Raw genomic sequence first — 20255 nt, 5'->3', positions numbered from 1 at the left:
ACTGTTTCTGACACTGATAAGCATTCTCAAAACATTTATTACAACTTACATAAATGGAGCTGCACACAAGTACTAACCCACATTGACAAGAAATGTTTTTAACTGCAGGCTATTACGCTCACAGATGCGAAAGGCAGCACGACTCGAAGCAGATAGAACCATCACAACCAAGGAGAACCAATGTTTCACTATTAGATAAGGAATCAATTAAATGTGTGTTTTCTTCTCTCCCTCCCTTACACTTATTGTGCAGCTCACAGCTTGACATCTAGTTAAAAAAGCAGCACAAAGTCAAACAGCCACAATTAAACTAGGTCAGAAGTATCATCTCTATCCTGCGCATTTAAAAAAAACAGAATCAGTGCTTTGAAATTTTAGGAATTAGAAAAATATCTATGAAAAGGTGTTTGTGGAGTTTGTTGACGAATGCAATCCTACTTCTTTGATATGGTGATTCCTGAAACAGGGTTTTTTTTTTTATCCCATACATGGAGATTGCCAACATTACTCATAAGTGTGGTTATTAAATTATTAGACATTAAGATGGGATTTTAAACTCTAATTTATGTTTGAAGATTTTAAATAATATGTTGTCAACTTTGTTTTGAGTCAAATTCAATTTTATTTACATAGCATATATTATGACAGAAGTTGTCTAGGCACCAGACCCAGAGCACGACCCCCCGGGTAATTATTAGGGCCCGAGCACCTTCAGTGCGAAGGCCCTATTGTATCTGTAGGAATTCTTTGTATTATTTTTCTGACAAAAGGAAGGCCTTTTTGCCCCCCTAAACGTGCCCAAAAAGTCACCAAATTTTGCATGCAAGTCAGGCCTGGCGAAAAATTTGATATTTAATGGTTTACATTAATGGGCGTGGCAAAATGGCTCAACAGCGCCCCCCGGAAAACTTTGTGCCTCAAGCCCCACAATGCGGTTTGTCGTACATGCACGAAAATCGGTACACACCTGTATCATGGCCCAACTTAAAGAAAAGTCTCTGGGCGTCATGTCGAGAAACCGAACAGGAAGTCGGCCATTTTGAATTAATCGTGTCATTTTGGCGAAATTTATGCCTTCCTTCAGCTGTTAATACGGCCCGAACCGTAACGTGCACCCAGGTGTGTTATACATCAAAATGTGCGTCTCCATCCTCCGACACCACGCATTACTTTTCTCTTTCAAAAGCGTTACCGTGGCGACGCTAGACGCCGAAAGGCGCGCCCACCCTTCATCTGATTGGTTCAGACAGAAAAAACTTTGCGCCTCAAGCCCCTCAATACGGTTTGACGTACATGAACGAAAATCGCTACACACCTGTATCATGTCGCAACTTAAAGAAAAGTCTCTTGGCGCCACGGCCGAAACCGAACAGGAAGTCGGCCATTTTGAACATTCTGAATTAATCGCGTAATTTTGGAGCAATATATGCCATTCCTTCGAGAATTAATACGGCCCGAACCGTATCGTGAACCCAGGTGTGTTATACATCAAAATGTGCGTCTCCATCCTGCGACTACACGCATTACTTTTCTCTTTCAAAAGTGTTACCGTGGCGACGCTAGACGCCAACAAGCGCACCCCCCCTTCATCTGATTGGTCCATATTTGATAGTTCCCCAAAAGGCACCAAATTTGGCACGCAAGCCAGGACTGGCGATAAATGTGATATTTCATGGTTTGCATTAATGGGCGTGGCAAAATGGCTCAACAGCGCCCCCCGGAAAACTTTGTGCCTCAAGCCCCACAATTTGGTTTGACGTACATGCACCAAAATCGCTATACACCTGTATCATGGCACAGCTTAAAGAAAAGTCTCTTGGAGCCATGGCCGAAACCGAACAGGAAGTCGGCCATTTTGAAATCTGATTGGTCCATATTTGATAGTTCTCCAAAAGTCACCAAATTTTGCATGCAAGACAGACTTGGCGATAAATTTGATATTTCACGGTTTGCATTAATGGGCATGGCCTAACGGCTCAACAGCGCCCCCTAGAATACTTTTCTCTGCCATAACTTTTGAATGGTTTGACATAGGAAGTTGTGGGTGGTGTCATGGGACTCTGTATGGAGTCCTTGACCTTCATTGGCCTGAATTAGCCCCACCCCTTCTTCTGATTGGTTGTCCCTTTTTTCTGCTATAACTTTTGAATGGTTTGACATAGGAAGTCGTGGGTGGTGTCATCAGATTCTTTATGGAGTCCTTGACCTTCATTGGGCTGAATTAGCCCCGCCCCTTCTTCTGATTGGTTGTCCCTTTTTTCTGCTATAACTTTTGAATGGTTTGACATAGGAAGTCGTGGGTGGTATTATGGGACTCTGTAATGAGTTCTTAAGCTTCGTTGGCCTTAATTAGCCCCGCCCCTTCTTCTGATTGGTTGTCCCTTTTTTCTGCTATAACTTTTGAATGGTTTGACATAGGAAGTTGTGGGTGATGTCGTGGGATTCTGTAATGAGTTATTAAGCTTCGTTGGCCTTAATTAGCCCCGCCCCTTCTTCTGATTGGTTGTCCCGATTTTCTGCTATAACTTTGGAATGGTTTGACATAGAGAGTCGTGGGTGGTGTCATCAGATTCTGTATGGAGTCCTTGACCTTCATTGGCCTGAATTAGCCCCGCCCCTTCTTCTGATTGGTTGTCCCTTTTTTCTGCTATAACTTTTGAATGGTTTGATATAGGAAGTCGTGGGTGGTGTCATTTCTGATATGCTAATGGGGGGCGGTGGCCCTGAGTGCGAGGGCCCGTTCATCGCTGCTTGCAGCTTTAATTACAATTCTGTTTGCTAATAAAGTGCCAAGACCCAAGTAGTTAACCCACGTGTAAATGTAGAGCTACAGCTGATTTTAGAGAGAACCGATCATTTGTGTCGTGCTTTCACGGCTTTGCTGCATTTCACGTTAGATTCAGGTCTGTCTGTGTAACAAATATTACAGTTTCTGCTGTCAGTTTATTCTTTCTTACAGAAAGAACAAATCGCATAACGTGTATCACATGTTTCAGTCTATTCATGCCCTTGTTTTTCTTTAAATATTTAACCATATTGTTGATATCAATTCAGATGAACATTGCCAATATTCACATTGTCGTAGATGAAGTCTGGTCAGTACTGGTGCTTACGGCTCACAAGTAGGAAAGAAATGAAATACGATTGATTTATAGAGCACCTTTTAAAGGCAGAAGTCAAATAACATTTTTTTAAAAATATAAGCAATTAATTAAAAAAAAAAAATTAAATGGAAGAGGCAAGACAGGCAACAAGTGCATTTTGCTGGAAATCCAATAACTTAACTGAACTGGGGAAAAAAAGAAAGAAAAAGTAGTACCACATGAGACAATACAGGAAGTATGACGAACAGAATGACAATGGACTGGCAGGGGACTTTTTTGCCGAAAATATGGCATAACCATGAACATATATGCAGACAGTTGTTTACAAAAACTAAAAAAACAAAAGCAAAAAACATAATACTCTATTACTTACCAAAAAATAGTGCAGGATGCAAAAATATTGCAGTTCACCAGTCTACCTCAGATAGATAGATAGATAGATAGATAGATAGATAGATAGATAGATAGATAGATAGATAGATAGATAGATAGATAGATAGATAGATAGATAGATAGATAGATAGATAGATAGATAGATAGATAGATAGATAGATAGATAGATAGATAGATAGATAGATAAAGGATGGAAAGAAGCAAACCATCCAAACCCCGAACAGTAGCAAAAGCAGTATAGGAAAATAAGAATAATGGAAATAAAAACTTCCCCAAAATAGGAAAGAAAACAACAACTGAGAAAACACGCTAGATTAATATCCCAAAAGTATAACAAGCTTAGCTTGTTTACAGTATGCTGATGATATTACTGCCATACAACATCTGAATTATATCAAATTTACAACAAAAATGTACACATGAGCGGAAATAATAAGTAGGAAATGAGACTGGGGGGATAATAAAAGCTTCTTAGTAAATATAAAAAAGTACACTTTATTGTCTGGAAGCCTTTTTAATTGAAGAGCTGAGATAAAAGCAACTATATGAGAACAGATGAAATGTAAAGAAAAGTATAAAGCATATTAATTATCCACTGCATTCAAATGTAATATTTGTTCAGCTTTAACAGAACAGATCGCTTATACCAGAGATGTGAAATTGTTTTTTGTTGGGTTTTGTTGTTACATGCAAACAGAACTGCTTTCTCTTTTTTATTTTTTATGAATATTCAATAAAAGGTAGAAGATGCAATACAACGAGGATTTAATTTAAGTTTTGCAGGTTTGTGTGAGGACACATACAGTGTTATGACTTAAATGTCTTATCTAACAATATCCCTGGACATCGTAATCGTGGTGTTGGCTGGAGTTTCAGAGCGCCGGACTGGAAAACCTTGGCACTGCATCGCTCCCCTTCCTCCCTCTCTCCCTGTTTATTCTCGTCACCCAATTCCCTTCACAGAGACGGCACCACAACATTTTCTTTCCGCCACTTAACACACAGAGAATTATCCCAATTATGTCACTGGTCTGGTGAGAATCATTCTGGAAGACAGTTCAGAAAAGCGGAGCATCCTTTTGGATAAATGACTGCTGGTTTGACTACAAAGAAAAACAACAACACAATTAATATATCAAAGCTCACTGATAACATCAGGTATGTTAAATGCGTTACATGCATTTGCATGCATTTATCTCTATTTTTGGATCACCCAGTGTGTTTAGACTTGTTCCAATCAGGCAAAGGCCATTTTTATGAGTGCTAAACGGCATCCAGTGCATTCACCCCTGTGAACAAAGGCAGCGACAGTCTTGTCTCCATGAAACACACCATTACTTCTCCATTGTTTGCACAAGTATTTTGTCAAGGAATAATTTACAGAGCTTTCCCCCTTCCAGCATTTTCATCACAAGGTCACGTTCAGCGAAAATGACCCGGTTTTGAAGTATGTGACCGGTAACCTCACTGTGGTTGCTTGAGGGAGCAACATGGAATTGATTAATTTGGTTTATGAAAGTATGAGAACTCATTCATTTGTTTCTTGACTTTGCCAGTGGTCCAAAAAATTATAAGACACCTAATTAGCTGCTGTTCTGTTAATGAAATAGGAATTAAAAAAGAATGGACACCAAAATCAAGAAGCAGCACGTGGAGCTGGACCTGGGGCCGGGAGTCCTCGATTCACCTCTGACAGTCTTTGTTTTGGATGCCCTGCCCTGCAAGAGTCTGAGAACACCGCCCTGGGTCCTGTTACCATGCCAACACAAGTCAGAGTTTGGTAAAAAAAAAGAAGGAATCTACTGTCTCAAAGACAGGCAGAAGCTGTTCGTGTGCGTCACTTTATATGTGGTAGATTTTTGCAGTAGTTGACCTGTTTAAAGATTATCCAAAAAACATGAGTTGAAACATATTTTTTTCCAAAAGAAGATATTTTTTAACTGGAATTATATTATAGTTTTTGTGATTTAGAGCATTTGCCCTCCACAGATCCTAAAAGGTGTTTCCAGAATATGAAGGGTAGTGCCAGGATAGTGCTTGCTTGCTGTTCCTCGCCATTATCTCTGTCTTCACAGACCCTCCATTGATGACATGCTCAACCAGATAAGACCAGTGCAATTATTAACAGTAACCATAACAAGGGCTCTCTCTCTCTCTCTCGCTCTCGCTCTCGCTCTCTCTCTCGCTCTCTCTCTCACTCTCTCTCTCTCTCTCTCTCTTGCATATTAATCACACACTCTAAATTACCTTAAGGTATTTTTTTTATGTGTTTAATACAACATAAGACAGGGCAAATATGCTGCTTTATGCCAATGTTTATTCAACTGTCCACAAAAAAAAGCTTTTGACCTGAATGTAATATTCCTTCATAAATACAAACACAATGTAGTCCCCAACTTTACACTTATAAAGACTAACTTAAGATTCCTTGTTTTTTTAAGCAGCTGAATGTAAAACAATGAACCATATGCACCACAAACATTGTACAAGAAGTGCATTGGTCAGTTAAATTCTCCATGTAATTATGTCTAACCTCATATGGAAGAAAATAAAAGGCTAAAAAAATATCCCCTTCTCCAAAGTGGGATCAAAATCTATCGCTATCCAGCGTTGTCTGCTTTTGGTGGGGGTGGGGGTGCGCTCTGTACATCGGTCGTGTGTTTGGCTTGCAAGTGCTATTTGAGACTCAACGTACTTCATGTGGTACTTCAATAGACTGTACATGCAAATAACTTTAGTCTTGTCCAGCGAACCATCTGGCATCTTCAAGCTAAGTGTGCTGTCGACCACCAGAATTGAGATAATGCGCTTTTTTTTTTTGTCCTGCACGTTAATCGTGCGTTAAAAAAAATTGTCGGCGTTAAGAGGACGTTAACGCGTCATTAACTTTGACAGCCCTAGTGTGTGTGTGTGTGTGTGTGTGTGTGTGTGTGTGTGTGTGTGTGTGTGTGGGTGTGCGTGTTTATATATATGTGTGTGTATATATATATATGTGTGTATATATATATATGTATATATATGTATATACAGTATATATATATAAATAAATAAGCAACATTCTTTTGATGATTCAGGTGTAAGGCACACGCAAGCATGAACACCGGCTGCAGCAACAAGGAGAAAGGTTACATCTGATAGGTGCTGCTCTCTCAGCAGACACATGCCACCTCCTTCACAGAGCCACTCAAACACTCACTGTGGAAAAATTAAACTGCATTGGGGACAAAAAAAAAAAACTGTGTGAAGAATGTGGCATATTTGCAATGCAAATCTCAGCCTCCAGTCTCTCGGGGTCCATCAGTGACAGCAGGCCCAACCTGACAAACACACAAGTGTGTGCTTGAACTTTCATTATGTATGCTCACCACCAGCTTAGTCTGCGTCTGCTTCTCTCATTAAATGGCTTCCATTTCCGAAGATATGTATACACCTTATGGATGTCGATAAAAAGGGTACCCACATCCATGAGATGCTGATTCTTGTATCAGTCGTTGGGTTGGGAGTTCAATATTGCTTGCTGGACTGCTGGTTGTCTCCTATGTTGCCAGTAAAAAGTGGAAACAGGCAGCGAAGAAGCTCATTATGGACCTTACGATTGTGTCAAATGGGCCTTCGTTACACTTCAGCATTCCCTTAAGCCTTTACACAACTATGTGGTTGAACTTGAGAGGTTGACAAGAGAATTGCAGTGATGCATGCAATATTCACAGAGACCACATTCACACAACACAGATGGCTGATTAGGACAAGCAGAGATAAGTGGCTGATCTTCAGAATTTGTGGTTGGATTACATGCTGGATAATTGATAATGTGATATTTAAAATAATAGAAAAATATCAAACTAAAGGGCCTGGCATTCATAATTTTATAGCCTATTTGTGAATTACTGACCCTCTAATACGAGGAGCTGCATTTTCGATTGCTTTGTGATCAGTTAATATGTGATAAAAATTGTTCACGATACATACATAAATAAATAAACAAATAATATATAATAAAGGTGCACATTAAAATAATAAAATGACATATCTTAGCTCATGATGAGTCTGTTTCCCTGCACAATACCACTAGCTACAGTTGAATAAAAAAAAAGATTAATTTAACTTCCTTTGGGAGCGCACACACTGTTACCAGCAGAGCCCACTGCTTGCCATATGCAGGTTCTTTCTGGGTCTCAGCATGCCACAGTACAAATAAAGGGAGAAAACTAATTAGTGATATACAGCAGCTGTGTTAAATTAGTTGTTCTTGGCACTATTCCTTAAACCACTGTCCCACATCTTCCCCTAGAGCTGAGCAGCAGCCACAAACACCAACACGGTCACACAACCAACTTCTCAAAAAAAAAAATTCTGAGAGGAATTAAACTGACAAATAGAGTATTGATTCAAGTTCTACTTGCAATTGCAATTATAATTTAAATCTTGAGAATGAAACCTTTTAGTTTCTGAGTCACTTTGATCTGCTGAATCTTTGCTCACGGTAGCAACACCCTCGCTGAGCAGTTCAAAGGGTGCACAACTTGTACCAGGGTTCAGTGTATCTGAACATTTGGTAAAGATTGTTTTATTTTTCATGCAATACACACTACAGCTGTATTTCTTCAGATGGTGTAACTCTGTTCTTTTCCCTACTTTTTCTTAACATTCAAGGATTCAAAGAGTCAATGATTCTTTATTGTCATACCAGCACACATTTACATATGAGATGACTAGCATATATTGCACCTGATGTGGGGTGAGGTGAGGCATTGAGAGAATATGGGGGCTGGCGTGCACCATTGGAGTTCAGCAGTCTAGCAGCTTCTGGAAAGAAGCTGTTTTTCTGACTTGTACTGTAGTTCTACTCTGGATGCTCCTCAGCCGTCTGCTTGAAGGGAAGCGGTTGAAAATAGGGTGGGCAGGGTGGGTAGAGTCCTTGATGCAGAGAGCCATCTTTCTGCATCTGCTGGCCTGGCCTGAAAGCAGCCTCCCTGGCTTTCAGCATTGCTCTTACCTCTGTGTTCACACAGAGCTTCTGGTTCGGTTAGACGGTGATCGTTTTGGTGTTGGAGACATCATCAGCACATTTCGAGATGAAGCCCAGGACAGATGAGGTGTAGCCTATTCCTCCAAGTCCAGTTCTCCCTCCTGTGTGGCTGCATCTTTGCCAGTTTGTGTATAGAGGGTATGGATTGATGTCACTTCCCCACTGGACCATGCCCCCTTACTCGCACTGAGTGGCAAAAATGGCTGCAACTAGTGGAGAAGATGGGATAACAGCCGATTATCGGCTTAAATTAAAGGCAGTTGGACTTGACAGTGACCCGTAAAGTTACCCCAGGAACCAGTGGTCCATGGACATTAATATTTGGTACAGTCACCCCAAGAACCAGTGGTCCATGGACATTAATATTTGGTACAGTTACCCCAAGAACCAGTGGTCCATGGACATTAATATTTGGTACAGTCACCCCAAGAACCAGTGGTCCATGGACATTAATATTTGGTACAGTTACCCCAAGAACCAGTGGTCCATGGACATTAATATTTGGCCATGAATCAAGTTTCCTGATATTTATATGTACTTAATTTCTACGCCGGGGAAATACACAAAGCAAAGCTTGAAGGCATACAAAAGTCTTGATGCTTGGTCCTACTTCAAGGCAGGATTTGTTGGCGAAATTAAAATGATGAGGACACCGAACTTTATGATTTGACCGTTTAACGTTAGCTACCCGTATTTTTTATATCTATGAGTACAGTCGATCCCGCAACAGCTCTTTCCCGTTTTAGATGTTTTCGAGTGCTCAAACTGAAAGTCTACGCTGCCACACAGTCTTTCTGCCACTCAGTGGGCGTAACCCGCTGTGAAGTCGCATCTGTGACTTCGTGCGCATTCCCTCTATTGAAAGCAGTCCTGGAGCACAGAGGCTGCATCTCTGGCCCACACAGGGACAGTCCTGACTGGTCTGGACCGTTTCACCAGAGGGTGATAGGCTGGTGCCAACAGAATGAAGATGTGGTTGGAGAAGCCAAGGTGGGGGTTGGGGTAGGGCTCTGTATGCTCCGCGTATCTTCCTGTACACGCATACCAGCATGTTATTACCTCTGTATGGTGACATGCTGGTGAAATCTGGGAAGAGTGTCCATCAGTTTCATGGTGTTAAAGTCACTTGCAGCCACGTACCCTGTAAAGGGCCTCCGGGTGTTTGGTTTGCAGAGAGCTGATGGTGTCATTAAGCTACTGTAGCACCTCAATAGCATTGGCGTTAGCATTAGCACCCGGCGGGATGTAAACAATGATCAAAAACACAGCTGTAAACTCGCTGCTAGTGGTAGTGCGGCTGGCATTTAACAGTCACATGTTCTGTTTCCTCGGAGCAGTAGCTTTCTATGAGTCCACCAACCTCCTCCACCTAATAAAGGCAACCCTGCCCTCATTTTATATTTGTTTATGGCATGAAAGGGGGGAAAAAGTCAGTTCTCAGCAAAGCAAAAGTGCCAAACATAGATTAATGTCAGATTTATACAAGTTCCAAGTGCATTCAGCTAGATGTTTCTGGTTAGACTTCTATCCAAATCTATTTTACAGTCTGCTGGAGTTGTTATTGATCATATAAATGAAATATGAGCCACTGATCTCTGCTACTGATCTCAGTTCTTGCTTATTGAATATGCAAGGCTGGAAAAAACAAAATATGAAAAACAATGACCTTCTAAACACATTTTTTGTTTTTCGTTTCACTGGCTCAGATTTAAGTTTTTCATTCATAATAAAATAGGGGGAGGGAGATGTCATTTTCCCAGCACAAATCAACTATATTCACATTTTATGTAATTGCAACTACAGGGCAGTTAATTTCTCCTGTGCCCCAAAGCAGTCACATGTATCATGCCAGGACAAACTGAATTTTAAATCCCCCAGTGCAATTGTTGCAGTGGCAGGCAGTTTTTTAAAGTTATTTCTGTTCTGGGAACAAAACCAAGTACGCACCTACTTTTTCATTTGCTTTCACAATTATAATAATTCAACTGCTTACACATTGGGGAGCAAATTGTAAAATTGTCACTTGAAAGGTAAATATGCAAAGTTTTAATGAGATGAAGTACGGCTCCTCAGATTTTTCTTTACTTGAAGCTGCTGGCAGAGTTGCTGGATTAATCACTCCAATTGTATTCCTCTATTTCTATAAATCCAGTGTTCTCAACAGCCAATTATTCACTTTTCTTCTTTTTTTTTCATTATCAAAGTGGCTGTTGATTAGAACTGAGCCTGGTCACTTTTCACAAAGCAAAAATGTGCCTTTAGTTTCTGCTGAAAATCACTCTAGTCACTCTTCTAATCACTCTTCTTAATTTTTCTTCACATTTAATTAGGAAAAAAGAGAACATAAGAGCAATTGTGGCCACTTTTGTGTTTGATTTGAGCTTGTCAGGCCGTCAACTATAGCAGAGATGTTCGTGTAGTGCGAAATTCAAGCTAATTACATCTAACAAGAACACAGTGGGGAAGAACAAACGCCAACTGATTATTAGGATTACTCATGTTTGGAGTTTTTCATGTTGATTTTCTAAGAAAGTTAAGCTACCAGTAAAGAAAACAGCCCATGATCTCTTCAGGTAGCAAAAATATCTTTATCAAATTTCTGAGTAAGGAGTTATGATCCACAGGTCAGCTGCAGGTCTGAACTGTGATGAACCGTGACAGACACAAGCTTTCATCCAGGTATGGGAAGCCCCTGTTATGTAATCTGGAATAGTTTGTGCTTGGACGTAATGCATTGATGATTTAGTTGTTGCTTCTGCTCACCGTGTTCAGGGAATCCCATCCTCACTCTTTTATTCAAAGGGAATAAATGTTAGCTTTATGTTCTCACTCTATATTTTTCCTGCAACCCTTCACTTCTTCGTTTTCTCTACCTTTCCCTGAGACGTAAACACATGTTCCAATTGATACTGAAAAGCAAGGTCTCCTATATGCATCGTACAGACCTGTTAGGGTATAACTTCTTCATCGTGGCTTTAAAGTCCTAAGTGTTGGTCTTATGTGGGTTTAATAGCCACAAAGGGGATATATGTTCACCACCATTCACTCCTGAGACAAGTCCTCATAATAATTAAGTGCAATTTCTCACAGAAGTTGTTTTTTTGGGGGGTCTTTTTTTCTTTTCCTGCTGGCTGACATGAGTGCCTGAACATCTCTGAACCAATCAAATGTGAACAACACTGGCAACATTCCCTAGAAAATAACTCAGCTTTTGACAAAGTTGTCAGGCTGTCAGTTAAATGTATCAGCAAAGTAAAGTCGTTCTCCGAAACAATGGTTTTACTTTGGAGGCGATTATTATTGTTAGTTTAGTTTCTGCTTTTACTTTCTTTGAAGTAAAAGAGAGATGAATGAGGATTGGGGAACCAGGAGAAGTGAACAAAAACATCCTCAATAGGTGAACTTGTGAATCTAAATGTACCACAGGAGCGAGTGTGAGTCTGGGTTAACCTTGGATGGGCTCCAGTTTCATCCAGAACGAAGCAGGTCTGGAAAATGGATGGATGCGATTTATTTGTATCATTTTTTTTCCACTTTTATTTATTTTGTTCGCCTTATTCAATCCACTCCTTTTTCTTCTCTGTCTTTCCTCCACCACTTCTCCTTACATAAGCCCATTACTGAGTCTGTGGACAGATGTAGATACCAGATGGATAGGTGGGGTTGTTTTGATTTCCAGCCAAAATCCAAGTCCCAGCTTTTTCCTGTTCTCTTCCACACTAGCTGCCTCGTGAGCACACATACTGAATAATCACATAGGTAAGATTATTCTGTTTATCCCAAATTACTACCAAAGTTGTTGAAGCATTAAAAGTATGTAGTTAAGTGAAGTCGGAAAAGCACTTTTTGCTCACACATAAGTAAAGTCTAATGCCTGAAAACTATCGGGTGAGCCAGGTTAAACACGGTAGCGCTTAACTGTAAAAAGAAAGCAATTAGAATACATTACCATTTCAATATCTACATATCTCTGGATACTTTCTTTTGATGGATGACACATTGTGTTGAAAAGTTTAAAAAGAATTGTCTAATTTAAAGCACTTAAATTTGTTTCAACTCCATCTCATCTAATTAACTAAAATGATTTACCTAAAGTGCTTTACTCTGTTTTTCTTTAATTTGATCCTTTTTCTGTCTTTATGGATGCAGGATTTATTCAGAGATGTATACCGGGAAAGCATAATGACTATTTCATTCAGTTGAGTGTTTATGGACATCTTGTCATGCAGAAGTGCAAAAAATACAGAACAGATTGGATTATTCACGGATTCCACAAAAATGAAAATTCAAAGCTGGGAAAATGTTTTAAGCTCCAAGAGTTTGCAGTTATTGTTAAGCTGAACACAGCGATGCCAAAAATGAATAATAGGAATTTAAAAGAAGTCAGCAACGCAGTAGTGGATGTTGTCCAATCTAAAGGTGATCCAATGAAATATTTGTCTTTGATACAGCAGATTTATACAATGTCGAAACGTGTATTTCTGAATTGAATTGAACAGTTCTGTATTGAACTGCGTTCAATTATTGGCTAAGATCTGCATTAAGTAAGCAATAAAACACCAATGATTTAAATGAAGGAGCTGTGTTTCTCTGTAGATGTTGTTACTCTGTAGTTACCTTGATCACAAGAATAAAATCTAAAGAGAAAACTAATGTTTTGTGCAGTCTTAAAATAACTATATGGGGTTGCTCCACTACTTTGCGCCTCTCATGGAAAAGGCTGTTGGGTTTGGACTATTTTTTATTAATGTAAAATTAAGTCAAAATCTTCAGAAATATTCAGAGGGTCAGCTGACCTCTCTTGTGGCCACATAACCTTCAATCTGACCAATTGAACATCAAAATACTTCCTCCAACGGCTTGTGCACTGTATCCACTGCTTTTCTCACCCTGATGCCCCTATCTTTCCGGAGCAGGCTAAATCTCCACTTACCAGGCCACGCGTCCAATCTTTATTCTCTACTTATTCACTCTAGAAAAGCAGAGCCTTTTTCTTTCTTCTATTAGCATCACTGGTAATTGGCTTTCTTAAGACTAAACAGCTGTTTAGTCCAATTACCTTGAGTTATCTTCCCATTACATGAGTGGAAATGCTCTTACTAGCTGTCATGGGTTGTATTGTTGATTCTCTCCAATTAGATTTTATTCTTTTTTTTTTCTCTCTTTCCTGGTTACATTTCTCCATCAAAGTTTCTGCAAGTTTTAGTAACGGGACAATTCTTAACCTGGTTTTAAATGAAACAGATCAAACACAACAACAGGATCTGTCTTCAGATATGGTTGTTTAGGGAACGTGAAGCTCCTCTTTGCATCATACATGTTAAATAACTTCTTAGCCCCTGAGATATATTCATAAACTACTAAACTTTTCCAACGAGACAAGTACCTGTTCCTGTTCCTCATTAAATCCAGGCGGTGACTCTTTTTTTGGACAAGACAGTGTACAATCTAAGGCTACAGTAGATATACTGTACGTGTGTGTGTGTGTGTGTGTGTGTGTGTGTGTGTATATATATATATATATATATATATATATATATATATATATATTTCCACTATATATCTTCCACTTTGTGTCATTATTATTCTGTCCAGCCCTCATGCTTCACTCCCCCATTTTTCAGTTAGCCTCATCCTGTCTGAAGGACAATGTGAAGAGTATGACTCATATTTTCTTATTCTTTTATTTTCATTAAAGAGAGTGATATACAGCCTGTTTCCAAATCGAAACGTAGCCACAAACAAACAATGCAGGAAAAGCCAAGGATGTGTTTATGACAGTAATATACTGTGGCAGGAGGGAGCAAAAGGGGCAGATTAAGAGGAAACAGAGGAGCAAGGCATGATGTGCCATGTTTTTATGTGTAAAAAATGGAATATAGTGACATTTTTACATTAATATAGCATGTTACAGTATGCTTGGTGTAATGGATTGGTGTTGTGTGCAGCTGGTGGGATACCATTAGAGAGAGGAAGCCTCGCTGCTGCGCTGCTCGACTGGCTGTTGTTGTCACTGAGGCTTGTCCCTGTCAGCAAGATAAATGACATTTCAGCTACCTCGCTATCTGAGAGACCTGAGAGACAGAAATGCCGGTGATGCCCTTCAAACGCTGCACACCATCAACCCCGGGTGTGTGTCGGCTTTTTTGTCAGGAGGCAAGTGTGTGTGGGTGCAGGTGTGTGTGTCTGCACATGTCAAATATACTTAGCATGCAGATCGGTAAACACAAGTACGTGCATCACGTCATGTGTATCCTGGTACATATGCACCCAGTTTACAGATAAGATCCACTTGAATCAGGTGACATTTCCCGTGTGTGAGAAGGAAACTGTCTGTGACCCTTCATCACGCTGCAGCTACAGTGTGTTTTGGATGAGCATGAGCCTTGACAGGTCGGTCCCTGTTGGCGTTAATCACAACTCAGGCACGTCTCCATGATTAAACAACCACATCCTGCAAGCATGAAACTACGGAAGAGTATTAGGGCCAGGCATGAGAAAAATAAAAATAATATTTTAGAGGAGGAAGCTTTTTTTTTTTTCATTATGCACTTCGAGAAAAAAGTTGAAAAAGTCGAGATTAATGTTGAAGTACAATTTCGAGAAAAAAGTCGAAATGTTGAGAAAAAAGTCAAAATTTGATGACGATATTGATTTGAAACACATATCACACATATGCAGTTGCATAACTTCAGAAATGTACCCTTAACGTTCCACTCCAAGGATGTAAGTTAGTTAGTTAGTTAGTTAGTTAGTTACGGCTGCTGCTGCATAGCTGTCAGTCGCTCTCCTAACTGGATTTGAACGGCCAAAGGAGACATTTTGACTTTTTTCCTCGAAATTGTATCTCAACATTAATCTCGACATTTCGACTTTTATCTCGAAATGCACAATAAAAAAAAAAAATCTTCCCCTCTCAAATATTTTTTTCTCCTGCATGGTTTTAATACTCTTCCGTACGAAACAGATATAATTTATGCCTAAAAAGTGAAATTATACCTACAATTCTTCAGTGAATATTATAGTAATGACAGTAGTGGTACATCTTCAGCTCTAATTGGCTGAAGAGCATGTATTGATTACAAACAATCATATGATGGAGCCCTCATTTGCAGAGCATAAATCTTACCTTGTTTGGGGTCTTTGGTCATGCCATTTGATACTGTGACATCACAGACCCAGATCAGAGGAGAACAAATCCAGCTTTTCCATCTTTATCTCCATCCAACTTCACAATCTGCTGTGTTTGTACGGCTGAAAGTTGTGGCACTGCTTTAAGTGGGGAAAATCCTGTGGAAGAAGGTGTGGGATTGAGTGGCTGAGTCCACGACACACGTGCAGCTGCTTCGAGCAGAATCAACATATGGCTGAAAAATTCAGCTTTCCTGCTTCATTTCTGGGGTATTTTTGCCAAAACAGGTTGCAAATATTATTTTAAGATGTCAAGTTTTGACAAAAGGGCTCTTTAAACATACAGTTCCGTTTATCATAACTCATGAACACCAATTTATCCTTTAACTAAAAAGTTGGGTCTATTGTTACATTCATACATCTATTGCAGTTGTTACTGTTTTCTCATATCTTGGGTTTTCAAGTTGCTTGAGCTCTTGTATTACTTGGCTTTACTTTCACTTTTATTTACCTTTTGCTATGCACATTTGTTTATCGTTGTTTTTTTTCAAGTTTTCATCACAAGTAATCTTTTAATTTCTTCTCACCTGCATCGGTACGTCTTTGTGTCTCCAAACTGCCGGATTGTATTTGCTCATGGCTGCATGCTCATCTTTCCAACCTGTTCCCTTAGTTTTTCCTTTTTTGCTTCGCCCTGCCAGTTTGTATTTCGATTTGGATTTCTATTTGTTTCACACATTTCCACTTCCCGCAGCCCCTTCTGTTCATAGGTTAGTAAAGTTGATTTGGTTTCCTTGTCTGCTTGCCTTCTGCTATTTGTAGGACTGAATACTTTCCTTATCTTTGACAGTTTGGGTGACACATTTTATTTAATGGCGACTCCTTTTTAGTCTGAGTTGTAGTATAAAGAAAAGCTGCAAGCAATAATAAAAACCGACAGAGGAAGTTGAAATATGGCTAATAAGAGCTTTTCAGCTCAGGGTGAACAGCGTTTTGTTTCAGGAAAATGTGGTTTGGTTAAGGAGCTCTTCTCTTTGACACGACAATCTGCAAGATGTGGTGTATGACAATGTTCATATCTATTTGTAGCATAATTAGCTACAACTTAAGGATGAGGACTCTAATGAGAGTCTGCAATATAGCTTTCTAAATGCGGCGAGATATTTTCGTTAAAAAAAGCACAAACCCAAGCACATCTTTGTTTTTAGCATGACTTCATCTCTTCCAGAGCAGCTGACTCTGCTTTCACACACTTTACACATTTGTCTTCCAGCTGTGACATCCCTCCCAGAAAGTGGCAGTAGATTACTTTTTTTTTTTTTTTCAATTATTCAACACCTAATGTGACCAGGATAAAAATAATGCACTTTTGCATACACTTTTGCAAATTTTGGGACAAATTAAAGATCTTTTTCAATTATCAGTATTTTAGACCTAAAGAAAAAGTAAAATAAAAACAATCTGAAAAGATGTCTTCCATATCCATGTACTGTATATTCAATTCTCTATCCTTTTCTTCCCCCACATCTAAATCTATATGCTCATACAAAGTGTATAAAGGGGTAACAGGGAGAGTGTGAAATATCTGCTCTGGCCTCACACAGTCTCTCTAATCCTTGTTAACAGCAGCAGCGAGCAGCAACTATTACAAAACAAATATTTGCTCGGACACACTCTCTGTGCCAAAAACCACCTATTTCGTTTGGCACTTAAAAAGCCCAGTGCTGCCAATGTCCTCAGTTTTAGCCTGTAACGCTGCTTCTTGAACACCCCACACTCAGTTAATAATGCACCGGTAGCTTACTGTTGCAGATGCCAGATCTCAGTAGTGACCACGGCAACACGAGCATCTCCCTCCGCTTTTGCCTTCAGGTGGGAGCCTGACCTTTGTGAGCAGCCAGCTGGAAAATGTCACTGTGGCGTAAACTGTTAGCAATCTCAATTTGTGATGGCATTTTCTGAAGCCAGCCCCTCAGGCAGCCACCGAGGGGCCGTGCTGCTGGAGCTCGTGGACGTGTGTCTAAGTATTTACTGCCATGTGTGCGTCTGTCATGTGTGTGGCTGTCTATTTAGGCTCAAAAACCGCGTGACTGATCTGATAGAGTTTTACTCTCAAGTGTGCTCGTTCTTTCCTTTCTGCTTGGTTTTATGTTGAGTTTCAGTAAGAGGCAGATTAAAGTTAAAATTTTAAATGAGGCTCTTTTATTTGTTTACTTGGCGTCATCACACGCTACAGTTAAAGTGCGTGAGCTTTGATGCTGATTCAAAGCCCAAAAGATGACCCAGGCTGTCTGCTACATATGCAAAATAAACTTGAGATGCAAAGCTTAACAGACTCTCAGAATATATATGAATCTTTAAAAAAAACGTATGAATCATGTAGCCGGTCCTAAATGTGAAAGTTTCTCGTATACAGTTTCAATAAGCTAAACCCCTCAGGCTGTTTGGGCCCGTTACTGAAATAATGTGTGGTTTGGACTGCTGAATAATGACGGCGTTCTTCAGGGAGCTGGATGAGAGTGATACAATCTGAATTTTTGGTCAAATCCACCAAACAAGCAGAAAGACTTCAGCAAGGAGGATGAATGTGTCCATTTGTCAGATGTCAGGGTTTTTGAAGTCTTGGTTCATGTTTTGCTGCGTACCACAACATGCATGTCTTGTGATTTGGAGTTTCAGACTCGTAGTTGGTTGACGCTTGATGAGTGATTGCGATGTGGGGGTTACATATTACAAGATCTTTCACCAGCTTCATCCCCCGACTGCTCCTCATCAAGCTCTTCCAGCTGCCATCTAAACATTATAAAGAAATCTCTCGGCCGTCATTAAAGGAACATTCTGGTCTCAGAACAACTTCACAGTCTATTACATAGACTATTACATGCTGAGAAGTGTTACTTTTATTAGGGATAGCATAAGTAACATGAATCAACGCAGTGTTTAGAGAGCAGAGAATCTGCATTTGCATCGAAACAGTATTTAATGTTAAGGCCAAAGTTAGTCAAACCATGTCAAAATAAATTGACATTTTTGAGTCTTGTCAGAGGCTTCAAAAAGCTTTCATCTTATGTTATAGTGTGGACAGGGTCCCCACAGGCAAAGATAAGCAATCTTAATTTTACAAGTGTACAGCAAGTGTAAAAAAAATGGCTATTATACACTCATAGAAGAATTTAAAGATTCCATTTACATAAACAGGCTAGAAAACGTAATGTGTTGCATATTTTTCTATCAAGGGTAAATAAAACAAATAAAAATGAGGTTTTTGTTATAATGCCAATAAACCCAAAGTATTTTAAAGTATTTTATCTGTCATTATGTGATTAAAAATGTACTGGGTTTAAACGTTTAGCCTGTTTATGAGAGAGCTCTGTAATCCAAGTGGGCAGCGCCGTACAGAAATCTCCCTGCATGTCACGAGTCTGTACAAGTCAGTGACTAGATGTTAACAAACTACTGTTAAAAGACACAAAAGGAGAGTGGCAGGATGCAGAAAAGTGGTATAGGTGTCCACGAAAAAAGGTTCAACGAAATTCTGCTCAGTGAGTCCATGTAGTAGACGGTGCTTCCTGCGTTGTGTTCCCTGCAGGTTCTGAAGACGCGATTCGAGCAACCCTTGCAGCACATAGACCCACGTTCATAATCAACCAGTGCATTCATGTCTACAAAAATGAAACTTTTAGAAAAAGAAAACCCTGCAAGCTAAAAAAAGAATAAATTAAAGCTGCAAGCAGCGATGAACGGGCCCTCGCACTCATGGCCAACGCCCCTCCTTCCAGCCCCCCCCAAAAATAGAATATTAAAAATACGATAAATGTAAAAAAAAAAAAAAATTAAACAAGATTTATCTTCTCATTACAAGCAAAAAAATCTTGTTCCACTGGCAGATTTTTCTACTTATTTTAAGTGAAAACAGGTGAACAGGTGAAACAGATGAAAATGGTGTTTTTTTTTTTCCAGTTATGAGTCTTGAAAATGGTGTTTTTTTTTTCCAGTTATGAGTCTTGTTTTAAGTGTAATGAGGTTTTTTTTACTAAAATGAGACATTTTCACTAGAAATAAGACAAATATTTTTGTTAAGATTTTGAGTTTTTGCAGTGATCCATTTTACTTATCCTGTGAAAGACAGATGCATATTGATAAGTTCAGAAAACTGTTTTTTATTGTTGTGTTTTAATGTATTTGATGTAAGCCCAGTGGATATTTAAAGCTTACAGAAGGCTGCATTTAACTGCTGCTATGTCATTCCTGCAGTATTTCTGCAGGTGTTTTGGTCACTGCTATTATTTGTAATATATTATAATATTTGTAATCAGAACAAATTATCTGTCCCCATATGATAAAATCCACCATCCCCCCTGATTTTTTTTTACAACTCGAGTACTGGCTGCGGTTTTGTTTAAAGCCGGGCAGACACTGTGCCATTGCCGGCTCGTTTTGAACCAATTTTCCTCTTGTTTCAATCATTAATATGTGTGCAGACAAGGTAAAAAAAAAAAAAAAAAGAAAACTCAAACTCTTTCAGTTCACTGTGTTTTCTAGTAGTTCTTCTAGTTTTCTATTGTTACTTTTAAGTTTACTGTTCCCTTTGTGGTTTT

At 39.4% G+C, this 20255-nt stretch overlaps 1 protein-coding gene and 1 long non-coding RNA gene across 2 annotated transcripts in view; one reads left to right on the top strand and one right to left on the bottom strand.

Moving 5' to 3' along the window:
• LOC133463739 (pro-neuregulin-3, membrane-bound isoform) overlaps window positions 1-20255 on the top strand; it is a 483022-nt gene that overhangs the window by 84242 nt on the left and 378525 nt on the right. The gene's annotated exons all lie outside the window — the stretch shown is intronic.
• Window positions 14284-17578, bottom strand: LOC133463740 (uncharacterized). Its single transcript, XR_009784365.1, has 3 exons — window positions 17462-17578; window positions 15656-15816; window positions 14284-14552 (listed from the first exon to the last, which is right to left on the bottom strand). It is a non-coding gene; the product is annotated as an uncharacterized LOC133463740 (long non-coding RNA).

Source organism: Cololabis saira, chromosome 17 (genome assembly GCF_033807715.1).
Source record: "Cololabis saira isolate AMF1-May2022 chromosome 17, fColSai1.1, whole genome shotgun sequence".
NCBI classification, from domain to species: Eukaryota; Metazoa; Chordata; class Actinopteri; order Beloniformes; family Belonidae; genus Cololabis; species Cololabis saira.
This window is presented reverse-complemented; position numbering and strand designations above follow the sequence as displayed.